This window comes from Streptopelia decaocto, assembly GCF_964273445.1.
Source record: "Streptopelia decaocto genome assembly, chromosome: 1".
NCBI classification, from domain to species: Eukaryota; Metazoa; Chordata; class Aves; order Columbiformes; family Columbidae; genus Streptopelia; species Streptopelia decaocto.
The window spans coordinates 103,558,696-103,579,986 of record NC_138663.1 but is presented as its reverse complement, the minus strand read 5'-3'; positions in this window follow the sequence as shown (position 1 = coordinate 103,579,986).

Genomic DNA, 21,291 nt, shown 5'->3' with positions numbered 1-21,291 from the left:
TCCTTAATCCAAGGATCTCACAGGGCAGAGACCCCACCTGGAGTTTCTCGTCATCAGTCTACGCAATAGGTACTGATTTCTCCTATGTGGAGTCTCTGGTGTCTAATAATGGTTAGACAGCAGCCTTGTTCTCTGGGCAGATGCAGACAAGCTACAGCTGTGCTAATACATATGCTGGGGCTGTTTTCTGGTTCTTGCAAAGAAACCTGCCAGACCCCTGCCATTAACCTCTCCCCCTCCAAAACAAAGTGACTGCGTCAGCCATTAGGACCAATCTCTCCTGGCCTGTACTGACTACCAAACCAACCCCTTTGAGGAGCGCTGCTCTTCTAACAGTCTAGCAGTATGGAAAGAGATTTTGAGTTTGTGTTTCTGGGAAGTTATCTCTATAATACACTGGGGCTCTGTCACCCTCAGACCTGGCCTTCTTCAGGAGAGGATTGAGGTCTAGAGATGTAGTGGTATGAGAGCTTTCAGTGTTAGTGGTGGGAGGTTTACTGGACCTGACCTGAGTACTATGGGGAAAGGCTGCACCAATGTTTCATGAACCCCATTATTTTATTTAAGTCGATAGTTTTTTTAACATTCATGAAGCAAAAGAAATTATTTTACTTCATTTCTCCTCCTCTTTTCTCCTTTCTAGTGCCTTTCTTACTAGCCCATGCCAACTAATTATAATCACAACAACTAAGGCTTCAGATGAATCCCTAAAAAACTGGTCAGCACTAGCAGTAATGCTGCCCCTTCAGCTTCAGTTCTATTTCGTTGGACTTATGTGTTCTGCTATGGTCTTTGACTACATGATAGCTGTTCTTCCCCTAGACCCTGCATCCTCACTGCAGACGTGTGAAGTAATGTGGTTCCTTCTCATTGCTCATCATGTTGATGCCATGTCTCATTCATTGTAGGCTATTCAAACCATGCTCTGATGATAAGGTTATTAATTTCCTCCAGTGCTTTTCTTTGGGGCTGATCACTGCCATGACTGTCTTCTACACTAGCATTAGTCAATGCATTGTTACAGTTCCCCAGCAAGGAGTCCCTGCTGTACAATCAAGGAGAAGAGCCACAGCAGATTCCTAATTTTGGATGCCCATATGAAGTACCTGGCATCTTTCCCCCTCCCAAGTGTTTAGTATTATGTAACACTGTAGATATTTAATATGCAGCTGGTTTTTATTCAGTTGCAAGCCTGAGAAAGTTACTGATAATCAGGCTAGATGTAGAGAAAATGCATGCAGTGTGACTGCTTCTTTTTAAATGCCACATTTATGTGTCTTGCCTGGCAGTATGTACAGAGCAGTTGATAAGAACGAAGCAAGACCTACATCTCCAGGACAGTATACAACACTCTGTGCCAGGACCTCATCCTTTCCTCAGGAAATGTAACTTCCAGCTCCCATGAGAAATAAAATTTACAGGACTAATAGCATCTCTGAAGTCCAGAGACCAGGAGTGAATGCCAGAGATGGAGCTGTTATTTCTGGTAGAGGGAGAAGCTGACCTCTGCTCCCAGGCCTGCAAGGGCAATTCTCACCACAGCTCCTGAGGTCTGACATTAGCAGTGCTATTTTCTCTTCCTCATTCTCATCCTTTCCCACCACTGCTTCTTCATATGCTCTTCTGTCACCTCTTTCTCCCCTTTCTTCCTTTTATTTCCTCTTCCCTTGCTCCTCCTTCTTCTCCCTTCCCCTTGCAGTTAACAGTGACTGGAGAAATGCAAACCCGTTGTGAAATGCAAACTGATAATCCCAGCAGACATTATTAGTTTGGCCTCTGTTTCAGGCCACATCATATTTTCATTATTCATATGGCTCAAATGTTCCTCCCTGTCAGCCTAGCATGTCCTGGAGCCCTTTTTTCTTTGACTCTGTCACCAAATTAATCCCTGATTCTTCCTCCCTCGCTCAGTAATCTCCTGCCTTTCTACCTACAGCTTTCCTGTATTCAGCCTCCATCTCCATACAGACTCAATCTTTCTCTCCCAGGGTTTTCCATCTCTCTCTGGTACCTCCAAGCTCCCAGATCCAGCTGTGAAGGACAAGAAGATGGTTTGGAGTAGCCAACGTGGATTTATGAAGGGAAAGTCTTGCATGACCAACTTGATTACCTTTTATAACAAGATTACAGACTCAGTGGATAAGAGGAGAGCCATAGGTGGTGTTTACCCCAACTTTAGCAAGGCTTTTGACACTGTCTTCTGTGACATCCTCATAGACAAGCTGTTGAACAGGCAGATAAATGGGCAGTGAGGTGAACTGAAAACTAGCTGAACCACTGGGCTTGAAGCATTGTGATCAACATCATGAAGCCAAACTTGGGGCCAGTCACTAATGGTGTGTACTAGGGATCAATACCAGTATGACCTGCACAACAAGGCAAAGTGCACCCTCAGCAAGTTTGCAAGTTTCACAAAACTCTTGCAGGAGAAGGCTCAGGGCATCCTTCAACACCAAATTAAACATCAATCAGCAATGTTTCCTTACAGTAAAGAAGGCCAGCAGCCTCCTGATCTGCATTAGGCAGAGAGTTGCCAGCAGGTCAAGAGAGGGGAACCTTCCTCTCTGCTCAGCACTGGTGAGGCCATGCCTGGAATGCTGAGTCCAGCTTTGGGCTCCCCAGCACTACTAAAGTGAGTCCAGCACAGGACCACGAAGATGATTAAGGGATGGAATACCTCTTGTACAAGGAGAGGCTGAGAGAGATGAGGCTTCTTATCCTGGACAGGAGAAGGCTCAAAGGGATCCTGTCTATGTATGTACATACGTGGTGGGGGCTAAGTAAAGAAGACAGAGCCAGGCTCTTCTCAGTAGTGCCCAGTAACACAAGAAGAAGGGGCCACACACTGAAAGGGCTTGTTCCACAGTTTGCTTACATTTCTCCGTACAATCACAACAGCAACATTCAATTACCTGCATGTGCCTTCATTTCACACCTGCACTAATTGGAAGAAGATTTATGAGTTTAAGTGTGACCTCTGTTTCTGATCCTGAAAAGCTTTTTCACAGACATTGAAGGGAATGCTGATGGATTTTTTTTTTTTTGGTAGAGATTCACAAACTCTTCCCAGAGCAGGCAACACCATTCAACCCCTCCCCATTATTATTATTTTTTTTTTTTTTTCCTAGCATTCAAACTAGTACAGGATAACATTTTGTGAGGCAGGGAACTGCAGATGTGGTGTGCAAGGCAATAGATTTTAAGAAAACTTTTCTACCTGCCTGAGAAATATTTCTGGTGGCAAGCAGAGCCCACATAGGAACAGCAGAGGTAAACTGTTAGTCACTGAAGCTTTCATTTGAAAAATATGCTTACATTAATTTTATTATTTTGTAAGCATGTAATATGGTATTGTCACTGCAAGTAATAGGCCACAAGATTTGTACTGAATTTACAAGGCCTCAGGACGCAAGCTTGTCAGGCTTTCTATGTATGAGTATTTTGTGACATGCTTTGTTTCTCTTGGTTTAGCTGTAATAACATTTTTTGTAATTGACTGGGTGTCTGTGGCTGAAGAGCAGAGGTGTAACACATAAAAGGAAATATTAAAATGCCCTCAGGTGAATCCCAGGATAAGGAAGAATAAACTGTCAATGTGAACGTCATGTTCCTCCCAGCAAAAGCCTTCAAATGCTGATGACTTGCTGTAACAACCCCATGCCATCACCAGTATGAAACCACCTACACTGGGGCCCAGAGAAGCAGGGAAAGGATCTGCACCCTCAAAAAGGGTGGAAAATAATAACTGTTTGTTTATCAATTACAATTGCATTGTTATTCTTTCTTTACCTGTAACAATTAAATATGAACTAATAATGATTATACTGTTAAGATTTCAATTATACTAACAGCAAATTCTTGGCTTTTAAGTAAGGTGTGTTTCCTCTTTGCCTGTGAGCAAAATTTTGAGTACAACAATTCCTAGCTTTTAAAATCCAGATTATAGCATGTCACTTGATAATCACCAACAAATCCACAGACAGTGGTTGATCTTCAGGCCCTCATGATGTTCATGACTGCAACCAACTATAGACCAGGCAATGGCAGTTCTGTAAAGTTCTCCACCAACTTCTATAGGTCTACTGCACATGTTATAAGACCATAACTATGTGAAAGACTTCTTGATTCAAACTGAGTCCAGTTTAGGTCTCAGATGCTATTTCATCTCACAGTTAACATTTAAATCATTCACAATTAAAGATGTTTCGATGATTGCTGCAAAGGCTGACTCATTTTCTAAATCTTCAAAAGTGTTACTTGAGTTTCTGTACCATTCTGTCACTTTGCTGAGCTTTCAGAAAGGAGCAAGTGATGGTCTGTAAATCCAGTAAGGCTGTTTAATGTTAAGACTTCTCAAGCAGGTAGGCTTTGAAAGAGTTTAATGCAGAACCCTGCAAGTTTTTCATAGCTTTCCTTTTATTTTTCTCCTTGGACGATGAGGAAGAAAATTTGGGCTAAGGTTCAACAGCTAATAGAACAAAAACATAGAAATCAAAATTGTCATCTCTGCATTGACCTCAATACTCCAAGAGATTAATGTTCTCATGTTGAGGGGCTGATCACCTCTACCATAATAGAATGAAACACTCAGCATATGAAGGTGCAAGAATTCTATCAAGGACTTTATCAAGTTTGAGTCATTTAACTGGAGAATTGCTGACACTGCATCTCTCTTCAAAAAGCAGAAAAGTATGATCTGGGCAACAACAGAATTGATATGTCATTCTTCCCTCGAATTACTGTCCTTGATGTTACCTGGAATTGCATGGGGAGATTTGTTACTGGCTGAGGAGGTATAACATAAAAATATATTGATTGTCTTAGTAGACCTGTGCCCACATTTTTCTGCTACTGTTCTTTCTCGCTGACAACAGCGTGACATTGTTACTGCTGGGAACTTCGGGCTCTGTAAGCAGTTTGAGATTTGAGTCATGTTGGGTATGAAGACCTTGAGGAATAATACCTTCCCTGAAGGGCATCCTTTGTGGAAAAAGGACCAAGATTGTGTAAGAAGATGTCTATTCATGCAAGAAATTCTTGAAGAAAGGATCTCCAAAGACAGATTTTTAGTCACGTTGGTTCCTGTGCTAATATGAGACCCTCTGCAAATGTGATCTGTTGTTAAGCCAAGTGTGATTCATGTAGATTGTTCAAAAAGTTGGGATGACTTCTTTTCTTTCTCTTCCTGTAGGACATACATTAGATAATGCCCATTAAGAGAAGAGTGGAAGATAATTTCTTTCAGACATTAGCACTTGTTAATGGCAATCCTCAAAGAATCCCTTTGCAATTCATCAAGAAACATTCAAAATACTTGAGGTGTAGGCCATTCCGGATCTTTTGCACACACTACACTCTTCAGATTTTCTGCTTTTGGGAAAACAGACCATTATGTGTTTCTCAGTTGGTCCATGATTTTCTCTGCCACTGAGGCAATAAACAAGAATAATACTAATAAATAAATAATAAATAAACATTGAGACTTCAAATTCAAGATTTTCATTGCAAGGTAGGAAACAAAAAGTTATAGATGAAACAAATAAATACAGTCAGAGCTGTTTCTTAACAACATTATGTTTTTCTCAATGCTCATTTTCTATTACCTCATAGTCCCAGGACACATCCTGGTAAAATAACTGGATGTTTTATACTAATGGCAAGTTCCTCTCCTCTGAACGCTGTCCTCATTTCTTATAAGTAATATTTCCCTGGAAGGGTATATACACTGTATATTAATGGCACAGAAGGTTGCAAGCCTTAAGAAGAACGACTGTATGCTCAAGAATTCAAGTTTTCCAATGCCAAATAGAGTTGACAAGGTAAGTTCTATTTTACAAGCAAAAGGAGAACTATACAAGCTTGGGTTATTAACTGGTGTCCTAATAAGAGACTAGAACAACCATAGAAAGAACCTGAAAATGTCTTGAAGGGTTTTCTGAAGTATAAACACAAGCTACATGGCTGTGACGTACAATAGTGGGTCATGGACTGACAAACACTAAAGCATTGTTGCTATGGTAAATGTGTTGTCAAATGGGGTTTCAGACAACTATGGAAGAGCTATCAACATGGCTCCTTTTGTGTCACATAAAAGCTAGCCTTGAGGGTGTTTTTTAAGCTATATTGAAGAGAATCATGACTGATAACTGATAGTTAAGAAGTCATCAGGCAAATGGTAGTTTTACAATCAATCAGCCTCATCTGTCTGTTGCAGCAAGTGGCACATACTGGGAGACTACGCAGCATCTTGAGCACCCACACTTTCTCAGGTATGTGCACAATTATTCTTGACCTTAAAATACAAGTAATTAGCAAAGATGAGTGCAGTCTTCACTGGTGAAAATCTGCACTCTGCATCTGCTGACATTCAATCCATCCTCACCATATTTTCTTTTTTAACGTCTGCACCACATGCAAGAATCAAAGAGAAATGACCACTAAAAAAAGAAGCAGAAAAATTATTGCTCTATAGGGGACACCTTCTGGGTATACGCTCCTCTAAATTACCCTTCTGCTATGAGGAAGGTTTTTACATATGGGTTATGGTGGAGCAGGAATAAAGAATTTTCCTTTTCGGCCAGCACAACACTCTCTTGCAGCCACCCCTGAGGATAAGGGTGACTTGAGCTCTCTCTCCCATCCGAGACGATTTAAATCCTTCAACTTTATATCTTTGGATGTATGAGCTAGTCTGTGACAGAAGAGGAGTGAAGGGAGGAAAGGGAACGTGGCTCACTTCATACCTGCTCTTCATCACAGAGACAAAAGGTTAGATCTGGATGAACTAAAGTAGGATTTCAAAACATGACATTTGGCTTTTTGGTCAATAAGAAGTCAATTTTTATTGTAGGAATTAACATTCTCTTGTTAGTTGTCTCTTAAAGTATCATCTGAGAGTTGCTATTCAGTTTTATTTGGAGGAAAAACACAGACATTTGGGAAAACAGAGGATCCTGGAAACACCAGCTAGGTTTTGAAGTTGATCCCCATCACTTTGGCCACTGTTTGGAAGGGAGAATGCGACTTGTAGCAGATGAATACAAGAAGTCCTGCTTGATAAAGACATACATTAATGTTTGGAATTCTGAGGCACAGAAAATACCCTGCTAAACCTTCTCATGGAACTATGATAAAATCTCTATTTAGGGAAAAGCACCAATACAGTTCTCAAGGGAAAGAGCAATTAATGGAGAAAAAAAACTAAAAAACTGGCCTCACAGTCACAGCAAGGAGGTCAATGTCTTCTGAAGCAGTATGCAAAACACTGGATTCACAGACAGTCCCACCATGTTCAAAGCGTTTATTCAAAGTGCTGCATGTTAATTAGAAGGAAGTTGAAGGGCTGTCAGATAATGCTAAGCTTCATTAAATATTGGCTGCCTGGCAAAACCTAGGAAAGAGATATGATGAATTTGTTTTCACTTCTTCATACTTTTATGGCTTCTTGGCCACCTTAAATTTCAACTGCCTACACAGATATGAATAACCAGGCATAAGGCAGAAGACAGGAGGGGAAGCTCACTCTCTTGTCAGGGGCTACACAAAGCCAAGAACATTGTTAGTGAAAGTATTTTTGTTTACATCAGACAGAGAGACAGATGATGTAACAATGAAGTATCCCCAGTACCCAATACTTCTTTCATAGAGTGAGGAAATGAGACATATGACATGTGATGAGCAGAATTAAGCAGGATGAATTTGTCCTCTAACTTGAATAAAATTAACTGATCTTACTTTCTTTAGGCTTATTGGAACTTTACTTGCTTGTTTGTTTGTTTTCTCCATTCTCTGCAATCTGAATAAAACTTTGGAGAACCAAACAGGATTTGGATGACATTTGTAGTATGTGGGCAAACGTGGATGCCAGCTGAAGACTAAAGTAAGTAGCAGAAGGGTAACAGTGCATGAACTCAGAACAGTCATGGGATCAGAGAAAAGTGACTCATCGCATTGGTTTTTAGGACTTTTAGATCCACAAATCCATTCCCATGGCTATTTCTGCAGCACATAGATATGGTAATTAAGAAGAGCAAATCACTTCTCAGCGAGCTGCAGTACACAACAGAGAGGCTTACTGAAAAGCATTTAGGGCTCTGCAGATTTAAAACGGTTGCAAACCATATGTTTACTACAGGCTAACAAGAGAAGCAAGAGTGCCTGAGCGTCTGGGGTCTTCTTACACATTCGTGGCTGCAATTCTGAGCAGGCCGACCATATACACACACCGTACTCAGCCCTGATGGAGAAATATCCCCTTACTAACATTTGATTTGATTTTCAAAATAAATCTTTGTGGGATAACATGCTTTGTTTTTAGAAAGAGAATAATTTTTAAATTGACAAAATAAGTTATTTGTTCATTTATCTGTACAAATCATATTGAGTGTTTACTCAACGACTCCTGCGTGAAACCTCTTGACTTGGTTTCACTAAATCATCCCCTCCAGAGAGATTTGAAATATAGGGGAAAAAATTTCAAAATACAGGGAATCTGCCACATCTCTAGCTAGGTTGTTGCAATGCCTCAGTGGTGATTAATTGCACTTCAATTTCAAGTTGAATGTGCCTAGTTTCTGCTTTCAGAAGAATGTGTTTTCCCAAGGCCCTCCCTCCACCCCGGCATTTCCAGATACTGTCAATTACTTATTTTAGTAACTAATGCAAAATAGTTATTCAAGATGCTGGGATTTGGAGGGGGTAAAGAACAATTCATAATGTGTGCTTTGGGAGGAAAGTGATCTCTGACCTCAGGGATGGTGCAGCAAATTGTAACCTCAGCTCTGAAACCTTCTGAGGTAAATTATACCATAGCAAAGTTACAAGTTACAGCTTTGACTTTTTTTTCCTATCCAGTGCTTGGCTCAGCCTTGCCCTTATTGATAAGCTCAATAGGCATCATTAAAGACTATGTGCAAATCCTGGCATTCAGTTAGAAAGAGAACAACTTATTTGATAGAAACTATATTTAGATACAGGAGAACAAGGAAAAATACTCCCCCTTTCTGATGGTTTATGTGGAGTTTGTCTAAAGCATATAGCATTTGCTTACAAACCTTTGGTCATCTCCATCTGATTTTCCTGCCAGGTGTGGCACTGTTACTCTTTCAGGAAACACCAAGCCTACTGCTTTCAATCAGGCATCTCAGAGAGAGCTCATCCCTGATAAGCAGCATATACCTGAAAGAGCCTACTGTGTCCCTGTCCCTGCAGGGACATGGGGAGAGGCCACACAACCCAGAGCACCCCAAGCACAGCTTGCTCTGCTCACCAGTATCATCTGGTGCTGTGGGACCAGCCCGTGGCACTGCAGCTCTCCCCAGGCTGTGCCAGGGGGTCCCACAGCTGGGTCCCCTCCAGAGCACTGCTTAGTGGCAGTACTGGCAAAGCCACTGGGTTTTATGTATAAAGTCACTATTCCTTGGTCTCTGTTGGCAAAGACCACTGCCTGCATGACCATAGCGTGTCAGAGTTACTCAGACTTCCCCCCACCTCTCCCAGGGAAACAGGTCATGGTCTTCTGAACATCTGACTCATTCACCCTCGGGGACAAACAGACAGGAAAGTAGGGGAGCTTCTGGAAAGAAATTATGCCAAGGAAGATTGCATCTTACTGCACACGTAAAAAGTTAAGTTGGCAAAATTACCCTGATGCTTTTGATCTGAGTGATACATTTTGTAATTAGCTACTAATTCAATGGCTAGTGTCTATCCATGTGGCAGTGTTTTATCAGAATTATGTTACCCTGGGGAATTTGGGGCAAGGGAAAAAGAAGGGTTTGTTTTCCAAGGAAAGTCAAAGACCTCTTCATATCCCTAGTCAGCATTGAAGGATCCTGGCATCCAGAGTAGCAGGGCTATGGCAGTGCACACATTTCATGTGGATGCAGGGACATTCACACTCTTGTCAGACAAAGAGCCATCCACTTTCTGCTTGCACAGTGACTGGGGAGGTTCTACCCATGGGCATCTTCCCCACAAGTAACAGGATGGGTAGCTCAGGTCCCGTGGCTCATGGTGACATGGAAACACCATGCATGGGGAGGGCACAACATTGGGCTTTCCACAACAAGCTTTTCATATCAGCGTTAAAAAGCCAAAGTGTATTCTGGAGGGCAAACCTGACCAGCTCTGCCATGCAGCTCCCAGTGGGGACCTGTAGTCCAACCAGAAAAGTTATCCCTACTTATTGATCTGGGGATGGCATTTTCACTCTGAGCGACTGTGAGTTTCTGACTTGCCTTGTCACATTGCCATCATTATCAATGACAATCTGCCCTTCAATAATCCCCAGTGAAAGTGCAAATATAGCTGCTTGCTTTATTAAGTGGATGAATCCATGTGTGAATTAATTCAGCCTCATATTAGTCAGAAAATCTTAGCAGAGCATACTGCACTTCGAATTTTTTGATTTTTTTTTTCTGTTTCGTTTTGCACTTCTCTTCCCTCCCACCAAAGAGCATTAGGTGGAACCAGATACATGTTGTGCAATTCTTGCTTGAAGAATAAAAAGTGGATTTTTTTCTTTTTGGTCTGTTGTGTTGTTTTTTTTTTTTTTTGGTTTGGTTTGGTTTGATTGGTTGGTTGTTTTTCTGTTTCATAGGTGACGAGTGCCTTGTGATACTTTGTGACACACCAGGCAAGATACCATTGGCGAGGGAGACATGTGAAAGGCCTTTGCCAGTTCAGGGGAGTTATCCTGGAAATGTGGAACAAGCATGGTTCTCATGAAATTTTAGGCAGATGAGGGTTGGTGGTGCTTACACCAAATAACTTGTCTGGAGCTTGAGAATCTAGGATAATAACTTCTTCTGTGTTTATTGTTTTATTCCTGAGGGTTATGTTATTTATTCAGCCTATGGTGTCCCTCATGCTTATTGAGCGATGAAGATCTAGTAGAAAAGTGTTCTTGAAGAGCTCTGTGCGTGCACACAGAAGAGATTTAAAGGTATTATATAGTAAAAAAAAAAAAAAAAAAAGAATAGCGTAAATTATTTGTTATCAATATGAGTCTAACAAGACAAGAATATTCTACTTCAGTGCTGAAAAACAGAGAAAAAGGACGATATCTTGTAAAGTACCTTGTAACTGTCTCCTGTGTGGCCCTTTTCACACTTAACCTGAGTTGCCCATGTCTGCCAGGTTTCTTTCTCTGCTGCATGCATCCTGATCCAGCATGTGCTGTTGCCTGTCTCGGTGCCGGTGAGTGCCCTGCCAGCACTTGGCAGAAGGTGGTAGTAAGGCTCTGAATGATTTTGGCATGGGGTGTTTTTGTTTGCTTCCCCCCATCCCCACCCTGCGTAAGAGCACCCTTCTTTTCAAAATGAGAAGTTACTCCTGGGCTTTTTGTTTAAAAAGATTTAACGTCTCTAGGTGGAAAGTAGTATCCACAGAAAATTTAGCAAATTTCCTCTCCCAAACCATCCATTTCATAGTCTGCCATGGTGGTTCCTTTGACTACAGGCACACAAAGCAATGGAAAGTCTTCAGAAGTACCTGGTGACATGTACTGAATTTTAAACTAAGTTTTGTATTTTTGTATAGTCATTTTAAATATGGATTATTATTTTGTTTAACTGCCACACGAAGGACAAGCTTTCTCTTCATTTTTTTTTTTCCTAACTTTATTTAGATTCAGAAAATTCCTTTTATATCTTTTCCTCATATATTTAAACAATCACAGATTTATGAGTCTGTGTTCCTTAGAGATTATTTTTTATTAGATAACCTGCAATCAAGTTGAACCCAAGGTCATGGATGAATGCAGCTTATGTCTTCATCTCAGTTCTCATCTTGTGAAAATGCCAACAGTGGAAAACATGAGAAAATGAGGATGTCTCAGGGCAGTGTTCTCTGCTACCTGACTTTTCAGATTCCTGACCACCAGAATGGGGTCAACTACTGTGTAAAACAAAAGAGTGGAAAAACAAGGGCTCTCAGAGCAGGATATTCAGGAACAATATGTATGTTGAACAATAAGGCATTTAATGTCTCCACTAGGAAATCAGGAGAACAGAAATAGGTCTTAAATCCCAGCCCGCTGTGCAAGGTAAGCATCCACCTCTTGGCCACAAGTGCCTACCCAGCAGTTTCACATTAAACCCACCCTTCAGATCCTCCCTTCTCCCCAGTTAAATGCTTCACCAAGATTTGCCATAAGAACTCAGCTGGATCATCAAGGCAGAATCTTTTTCTCCTATGCAGTAGGAGTATTCAGGTTGTTGGTTTAAATGCATACAGGTTACCCAGGCTATTGTGGGTCTTTTGTTTGTCTTCCAAACTAATAATCCTAAACTACAGGCTATTTTGCAATCTGAGTTGTGCTTTGAACATGAGTGGAGATATGCCTGTCAAAATACTTCTATCTTTGGAAAGTCTGAGCCGGTACATGCTCTAGTAGCTAGACAGCTGGTTTTGGAGGGGGAGAACATAGCCTGGGTCAGAAGAACACAGTTGTGTTGCCACATGACTGTCACCATGCTGTACTGTGATGATCCTTAGCTGACCAGGTATAAGGATATTGGGCAGATTGGGCCTCTCTGCTAGCACAGAGAGAGAGGTATCTAGCTCATGGCTGCCAGAAGGATGCAAAAATGATCCAAGAGAGGGCAATCTGTGCTTTCAAGACTTGGAAACACTATTTCTACTTGGAATACTTGACTCTACCTTGGATTCATACAGATGTTGCACTAAATTTGTATATGCACTTCCAGGCTTTCAGCACCGGATGAGATGGGTTTTAAAGGTTCGCAACTTTGGACTTAAGCAAGATTTAAGTACTAAAAGCCTTTCATGGCTCTATTCCCAAGTCATTTGAAGTAACTGGCTGACTGTTCCCCACGGAAAATGAAGAGCAGCAGAGGCTATATATAGAAGGTCAGCAGCTACCCGTTAATCATTCTCAGTATGGCTTGTAATGTAAGAAAAGCTAAGCATTATCCCCTGTCTTAATTTCCGTGAATGCTAACCTCATCTGCAGACTTCTGAAGTTTTTCTGGCAGCACATCCTAGGAGAAGTTCCGTATATTTATGTATCTCTTATTGCCAAGTGATTGCAGTATACTCATTGTCTGCAATAGACATATGGGACATCATCTAACACAGACATATGGCACTTTATACACAAGCCAACCAGAAAAGAACACCAATAGTAAACAAAATAAGTACTCTGGGTGTGAGTAGCCAGATAAGATGACTGTGGCATTTTATCAGTTTGATGGAAATGACCTTTGGGGCTTTTTATATTCCTAGAAACTCCACTGTTAAATGGAGGGGAGTAGGAAACTGAAGTAGTAGGAAACAGAGGAGGAAATTTTGCACTGAAACTTAAGTTTTGTCAGTTGTAGAAAGGATGCAAGACATATCTTGAACACCTATATTTTCAAGACAAGCTGTTAAGTCTTGCCCGCTGAGAACAGAAGCCACAAATTTCAGTGCAGGTAGCAGCCAAGAGAAAAGCCTAATGTTTGTTTATATTAATCTTTTACTCTTTTCTGTTGGAAATATTCATTTAGTCTGAAAATAAAAATGATTGGATCTTTGAAATGTTTATTTTTAAGTATTATACCTATTAGCCTTCATTGTCCAGTACATCCTGAGGCCTTAACTTTTATTTAAAGATGTTGTAACATTTTAGAATTAATCAGTCAAGGCACTTCCATGTTGAGGTTTTATCAGTGGACAAACCAAGATGTCCTTTCAAAGTTGTTTTAAACAAAGTGCCCAAGACTGAATATTAATATAAATATAAATTCTGCTGTACAAGTATGACCATTATTTTATATCTCAAAGGTAATGAAATTACTTTCCAACTCCTTTCTCAGCCCTTCTGCAAGCTCAAGGTAGTAAACTCTTATGAACGCAGGTGACTGAGGAATGGGGAGAGCAAACAAATAGAAATTGCCTAAATAAAACATAAGTAGGAAGTTTGCATTGTTTCATGTTATTTTAAAGGACTACTCTTCATCAAAGCACTGGAAAACATGTCAAGTAGATAAATCATGCAGCCCCAGTTGATTAGAAAGCATTTTGATGTAGTAAAAAATCATTACATACTAAAGAACATACAGCTTTTATAGACTTCTGGATTAAGATGGAAGTAAATACCATTCACTGAATCTGTTATTTAAATGATTTTGCTATAATACTCATTCTAATTTATAGTGTGGTGTTCCTTCAGACGTGGTAATGGCTTGCAGATATTTCAACACGATCATTTTAGATTACTGCATCAAACTGCCATTAATGACATTATGATGTTACTTTTGTTAAAAAGACTTTTAAGAAAGGCTTTGTAAGTTTCACAAAAGCTAAAATACATCAAGAATTATTGAGAACTCTCTTGGAAACAGCTGAATTCACAGCTGGAAGAAAAGGCTATAAATGAATCTAGTTTTACCCCCTATGCATCTGAGGCCAACACCAACGCTTTAGTAGAGCACGTTTGCTCTATCAGTCACCACTGGAGTCCAGGGCATTGTCAAGTGCCTTGAAATGGCTACTGAAGTTGCTCTACATGGTAGATCAATAGGGTTTGTGAAAGGCAGGTCCTGTTTGACCAACCTGATATCCTCCTACGACAAGGGAACCCATCTAGTAAATGAGGGAAAAGTTGAGGATGTTGTGTGCTAAAGCCTTGAACTCAAGTCTGCACTCAAATAAACAAACTTCAGTGGACCCTCTGTCCTTCCCCTGGAAAACCAAATATGGCAGAACACCGCTGCTCTCTTCCTTTGCTACTGCCAGAAAAGGCTCATTTCCATCCCACATTGGCATGATAATTAAAAAGTAAAATTCTCAGTTGCATCAGCAAAACTGTGTTTCCATTAGATAAATAAATATTTTGTGGTCATTTCAAATTAGTTCAAGTTTTAAGTAAAAAAAAAAAAAAAGTGCTACAATTAATCTGTTGCCACTTTGAAAGGAAAAAAACACTTAAAACCTAAACTGAGAATCTTATTTTGGTAGCTTAAATTCTCCTTTTCATTGTTTTCCTGTGAAACTAAAAATCAGCAAAAAGTGACACTTTCCTAAGAAATTTTGGTTTCCACAAGTCGCAGTGGAAAGTTCAAGCAAGCTTTTCTTGAAACCTTTTAGTCTTTCCCATAGTTTGCATTGTGATGCTGGTGTCAGGACATATGTGCAACCAGAATGGTAAACTAGAACTGATCACTGGAGTTTGGTGGGGGTAGACACATGGTGAAAAGTCCTGCAGTTTTAAGGAAACAGCTACTCCCTTTTCCAGAAGTACTGAACTTAAGGCCTTCTAAATAATTTTGAAACCCTCATTCTTAATCTCAGTAAGACTTCTGTCACTAGGCCCACTTACTCCAGCAAAGAAGTTGCAGTTTACAGTTGCACATTTATTACTACATTACAATAGTGAAATAAAACGGAAGGATATATTCAGCTTTGTTCTTTCTGTTACTTGGAATTCTCTCATTTACCACATTCAGTAGTCTAGAGGAAGGTACATGCCCCTGTTAAGAACTGGTTTCATCAGACAGCCCTTCGACTTTTATCCTTTTTGGAAAATGCATTTATGTAGACAAGGACACCACCAGGTTGATCAGAAGTACATTCTGCGCTGATAATTTTCAAGGGTTAGTGAGGTCTTTGTGACCCAGTCTTTGTGACCCAGCTCTTCGTTGTTTTTCTGTTGTGTAATTTCACTCTGGGAGACAGGCAGCTGAAAATTATTCTTATACTATTTTTATACTGTATCCCATCAACAATTCAGCATGGATAACAGAAGGAATCAAATTCTGCCTTCTTGGTACTTACAGATAGTATCTGGTGTACTGACAGTCAGGTCAACAAAATTATGTGATGGGCAGATTGTGACCCTCTCTCTCAAGAGTTCTTCACTCTTAATTAAAAGTCATGGCTGTTATAAATACATACAAAAGTGATAAGTGCGTATCTGTGTGCATGAGTACATGTGCGTGCATGCATCAGTGACATCCTCTTCCCATCTTAACTAAAGCTTATTTTGCAGTTGTCATGAATATTGACTTAAAACTTTGTGAGAAGAAAGTGGGAAAGATTTGAGCTATTATACAATGAAGGGACTACAGTAATTTAGTGACCTGGGATTCACATGGAGAGTTATATAGCTAATAAGATAGGTTATTGGAAAAATAAGCATGCTTGTATTTTATAATCACTGCATACTGTTGTTGGAGAATAAATGAGTTTCCTGCTCCTCAAGCTGCCTCTTTGACTTCTACTATATAATGTTTTGCTCTTAATATACTCCATTCCTCTTATCACTGTCAACTAACATGAGTGCCCTGTGGCTTTTCCTGGACTGCTTTCTTAATGGAGCTTTAAAAATTAGTTTATAGCTTTCTGTTTTAATTTTTCTTCACTTCTCTGAGTGTACTTTTAATTCATCTCTGAGCAGCTTTAGAGCTTGTGTGTTAAAGTAGAAAGTATAACCTTAGAAAGGTTTTTTTAAAACTACTTGGTTGTATTCCCATTTAAGATATGAAATAAACTTAGAGTAATAGCACATAATAATTGTTCAAAATAGTGGTTAAGGTTCATTAGAAGATATAAAGGCATCAATAAATATACTCATAACTAGATTAACTCTGTCAGCCCCACCTGGAAGAAAACAAATGGCAGAATTACAAGTTATAACTCATGAACGCAAAAAACTGGAGATTAATGATCAGCAATTACAACTGGTGTTACAACAGAAATTATTTTGCCACCCACAACACTTCAAGGGTTTTGGAACATATTTGTTCTGTGCTGACTCCAAACACTAGTGAGGAATTGTCTCACCCTGCAGAGACGAGGCTTTTATGTCAGGAAAAAATAATTTTTCTGGTATGATTTGGCAAATTCAAGTACTACAACAATATGCAGAAAATGTTAAAAAATAATGACCTGCCTAAAGAATAGAAATGAAAACAATTCTAAAAGGAGAAAAGTAAATTTATAAACTCAGGGACAGCCAACATTTTGAAGAAATTAAAAAGAAGAAAATATATATGTAGGCATAAATCTTATGCTTCCTACTTAAATTCAGCAACTAATATGGGTGATGATGTCTTCAGATGAGAACTCCTTCATGGAAACACATTCAAGGACAGAGGAATGAAAATGGGTTCTGGTCCTTCCTTGCTTTCATTATCTCAATCAATATTAAGAAACATTTTTATTAGGTAATTGGATATGATCAAGCCATTTCCTCTTAGTCTAAAAAGGTAAAAAACATTCTTATTGACTTTTTGGCATTCAGAACATTTCTTTTAATCAATTGCCCATAAACAACCCTGGCTCATCATTCTCTCACACCTCTATAATGCATACATCCTGTAATCACCACTTAGTTTAAGTGTAGTTAGGTTGATGTATGCATCCTCTAGAAAGTAAAGGAAAACTGTTAAACTAATCACACACTTATTTATTGACTAATGGTTCTTATACTCCATTTCCTGCATTGTCTCATATTAAATATTACCTCTTGGTCTACTGAAGGAGAAAGGCTACATTTGTTTCTCCCGAGCTCAAGCAGAATGAATCAACAGCTGTAAATTAGGGCATTTACAGTAAAGACTTCAGTCTGTCCCCTGCATCTCAGCAATGCACTGCTCAGTAGGCGGTAGACTCTGGCCCAGAGAGCTTATATATACACATATATATGTGTTAAGTCTCTCTGTGGTTTTCAGGGGGAAGGAGAGTCTGGGGAGGCAGCAAAAAGGGCAGAGAAGATACTAGTCATTGTAGGTTTCTTGATGTCCTGATGATACTCCCATGTCTGAAGGTCATTTTTGTTGGGCACACTTTGTTGGGAGCATTTTGTTGGCCAAGAAAAGCCAGCAAAAGAAAACTTTGCTAGTGCCAGAGGGCTCAACCATGTTTATAGGATTAGATTCAGAAATCAGCAACTGATTCACATGCTTGAACAGGATAGACCTTTCTGCTAGAGGACGTGTCTGTTACATCAAAGGTTATTCTGGTTTCCATGTCCATGCTGCACCACTACTGGTGTCCCCTCCAGTGTAAGAGACACAGAGCGTTCCCAGACTCCCGACTTGCTTTGTCCAGTCAGTGCTGCTGCCAAGGCTGGCAACGTGTTGTTATGGCCAAGGCACACTGTCAAAGCAAATACAGAATGCTTTTATTAGGTTATGAAAATGTTAGCTGACAGTGGGAGATACGATTATGGTGCATAGCACAACACAATATGTACAGGCAGAGCTTTTTATGGATGAAGGAGCTCATTTGTATTATGACCTCTGACTGAATGATTCAGGAGGTGGAATTCAGTAATGGATAAATGAGACGTGTTTAGATAGGAAGGGATTTCCATGCTTTGCATATCGCTCTTGATGGTGCAATTCAATACAGTTACACAGATGATGGTTAGCTTTTAGAAGAAAAAGGTAGAGGGATGTGTGGTAGCCTTTCTGCAGGAAAAGAAGAGGAGCAAAACCTGGGCTTTGACAAAAGAGATGTAAACCTTTGAATATACATGCAACAGGTTTGTACTTCTTTGATTCATATAACCCAAGATAAGAGCAAGAGTATTAATTGTCTTTTAACCCGTGTTAAGGAACTCCAGCTGTTACAAATAAAAACTATGTGTGATTCCATTTCAATGCAGGACCTGTGAGATTATTTAACTTTCAGACAAAGCTCAGTTCAGTGAACAGAAATAGAGGGTTTCTCCACCAAAGAGAATTAGAGGTAAGGCTCCTGCACACAGCATTTCCATGTATCAACATGTAGGTCTCCTCGCTGAACATGAAACTCCTGAGTGAGATTCTCCCCTTCTCTTGTCAACTATATCTCAACAGGCTTCTCAGCTAAATGTTATGTTCATTTTCTAGCTTTTTTAATAAAAAGTTTAACTTGTTTGCCAAATCAAAATGTTTTCTGAAGTCATTCTAGCTAAATGCTTCGCCACATCTGCATACCACAAACTTCCAGTTTTAAACATCTTTTTTTGGTGATGCACACTTCAACAAAAACAATCCACCTTCCTTTTGCTGATCTATATCAAACAGTAATAGGATTTCTCAAACACCTTACTGAACAAGATTCAGTTATGCACATTTCAATCTCCTAGTTTCACCTTGCAGTATACTAAGCCTTTTGATCCCTCTCCCTCATTCATGTTCACACCAATTATGTCACCTGATTTATTGAGTTTTACATCACTTATCCATAAACCACTGGTTATTGTTGCACAGTTTGAATCTCTGCCCAGGTCCTTCTCAGACCTGGGCATTATTTAGCCTGAAGGTACACAGGTATCTGGACAAACTCCCTCCAGACATCCAGCAGTGTATCCTGGACAGGCACACTGGCAGTGAGAGAAAGAGGAAGAAGTGATACAAAAGGAAAGAGCTGTGATGTTGTTTCATAGCTGAAATTAGTTGTAAATTGTATTGAAAACTTTCATGGAGAATTCAATCTATTCTGAAGGTTTTTATCACCAAAATTCCAAACAATTTGTTCCATTGACTACATTAAAAGGGCAAAACGGATTATAACTGATATAATTTCAGGAGTTATTGGAGCACTGCATTTCTTCTGTTATCTGCTCCTTGCAGGATAAGTGCTAGTTTGTGGTGGCTGGAGGGAACTTTTTTCCCACAAGTCAGTAGTCAGCAGCACCAACTGTCCACCCCAGTCCTTCGTAGACTGGCAACAAATAGCCTTCAGCTCCTACCAGGAGAGCATCTTTATTTTTATTCACTGCCCACAAGGAGACAATGCTTTCTACCTTTATTAGTTTGACACTGATTCTTCTTGCCTCGTCTTTTACCCTTCTCTCAACAACACAGGAAGTCTTAATGGTAAAGAAAAAAACAAGATTTATTTGACAAAACTGAAAGGCAAACTTTTTTTTGGGAAAAAAAAATATATTGCATATATAGCTGCTTTTGTGCAAGTTTGAGACTCTTGCCTCAGTGCAGGGTACTTCACTATCTCTTACCCACGGTTTCTTCAGTACATAATAACTATGAAAGTTGTGAGTGTGGGTTTGTAAAATCTCTCCAGCCTTCCAGGTGGCAGCCTGAGCCGTAAGTGCCTTCCACTTAGTGTTTCCCCACCTCATGGACCTCTGAGTTTCCTTTAAGTATCTAACACTCATTTCCTAGGATAGTTACTTAAATGGAGGACTAAGACTGGAGGGAAAACCTCCAGCACCCTGAAGTGGTCAAAAGCTGCTCTCTTGGACATGCCTATAAATGCCTTCCCTCTCCATTCCTCAGCCCTCAACTCTTACTGAGTCCTTAGTCTCAAAGGTGAAAGAAAACAATATAGAGAAAAGGTAAGCTGAATAGCAGAAGGCACATTTTTGCCAAAGGTGTGAACTGCAAAACCTGTAAGTCCTGAACATTTTACCCCTTCATTGCAACAGGTGTTTTTTTTTTGTTTGTTTGTTTGTTTGTAATCTTGTACAGTTTCTCTGTTATTTTCTCTGGCTTTGGAGGTAGTGGGGAGTTAGAGACAGACAGGCAAGTAGAGGCTGTACAGTTTAAAACTACTTCAACATACTTTCCCACCTTTCCCCAGTCTAAAGTAGAGCTGTGGGTTTTGGTTTTGTTTTTTTTTTGGGTAAGCCGAGATCACCTAAGAAAGCTTTTCTTCCAAAAGTTCGTGCACATTTAGTTCAATTTCACTACATTCCCATACAAATATTCTTCTTTCAGGGTGGCAGTCATCCCAATGGACTGAGTAAGTCACTTTCAAAATGTATTATAATAAAATAAATTAATTCTACATTAGGTCTTTCCGTACTGTAGGCAATACAGTGGTATATCAGGGTATCCAAGCTTACTTGGGTGCTGGAAGATGTGTAATCATATCTATGTGAAGTTCTGTCCCAGGTGATTAGCTTCACTGAGAAACAGCATCCATCAGCTCAGGTGAACAGGAGTGCAGCAAAATTGCTTCTGTTTCCTGAGCCTACCTGAGGCATACTGTGTGGTGTCACGTTGGGCAAAGGGAGATGTAACCCCTTAGTTCTGAGAAAGAGTCTCAATTGGTGTTTAGTGAAGTCCTCAATCTCTGAAGAATTGCTCCTTTGCAGTAATTGCTTCATTTCCATAGTGGGGAATGAGGGCATCACCCCAGTATGAGAATGGCTGATTACACTCAGACAGCTTAAATTCCAATTTAATTTTACACTCACTACTAATTTGGATCAGCTTCCACAAACGTTCCTCAATCCCACTATGAAAAAAAAGAATTTTGTGTTCAAACAAAGCAACTCTACTTCAGACAAAGGAGGCGATGTCTCCATCATATTGATCTTCGTATGGAGTG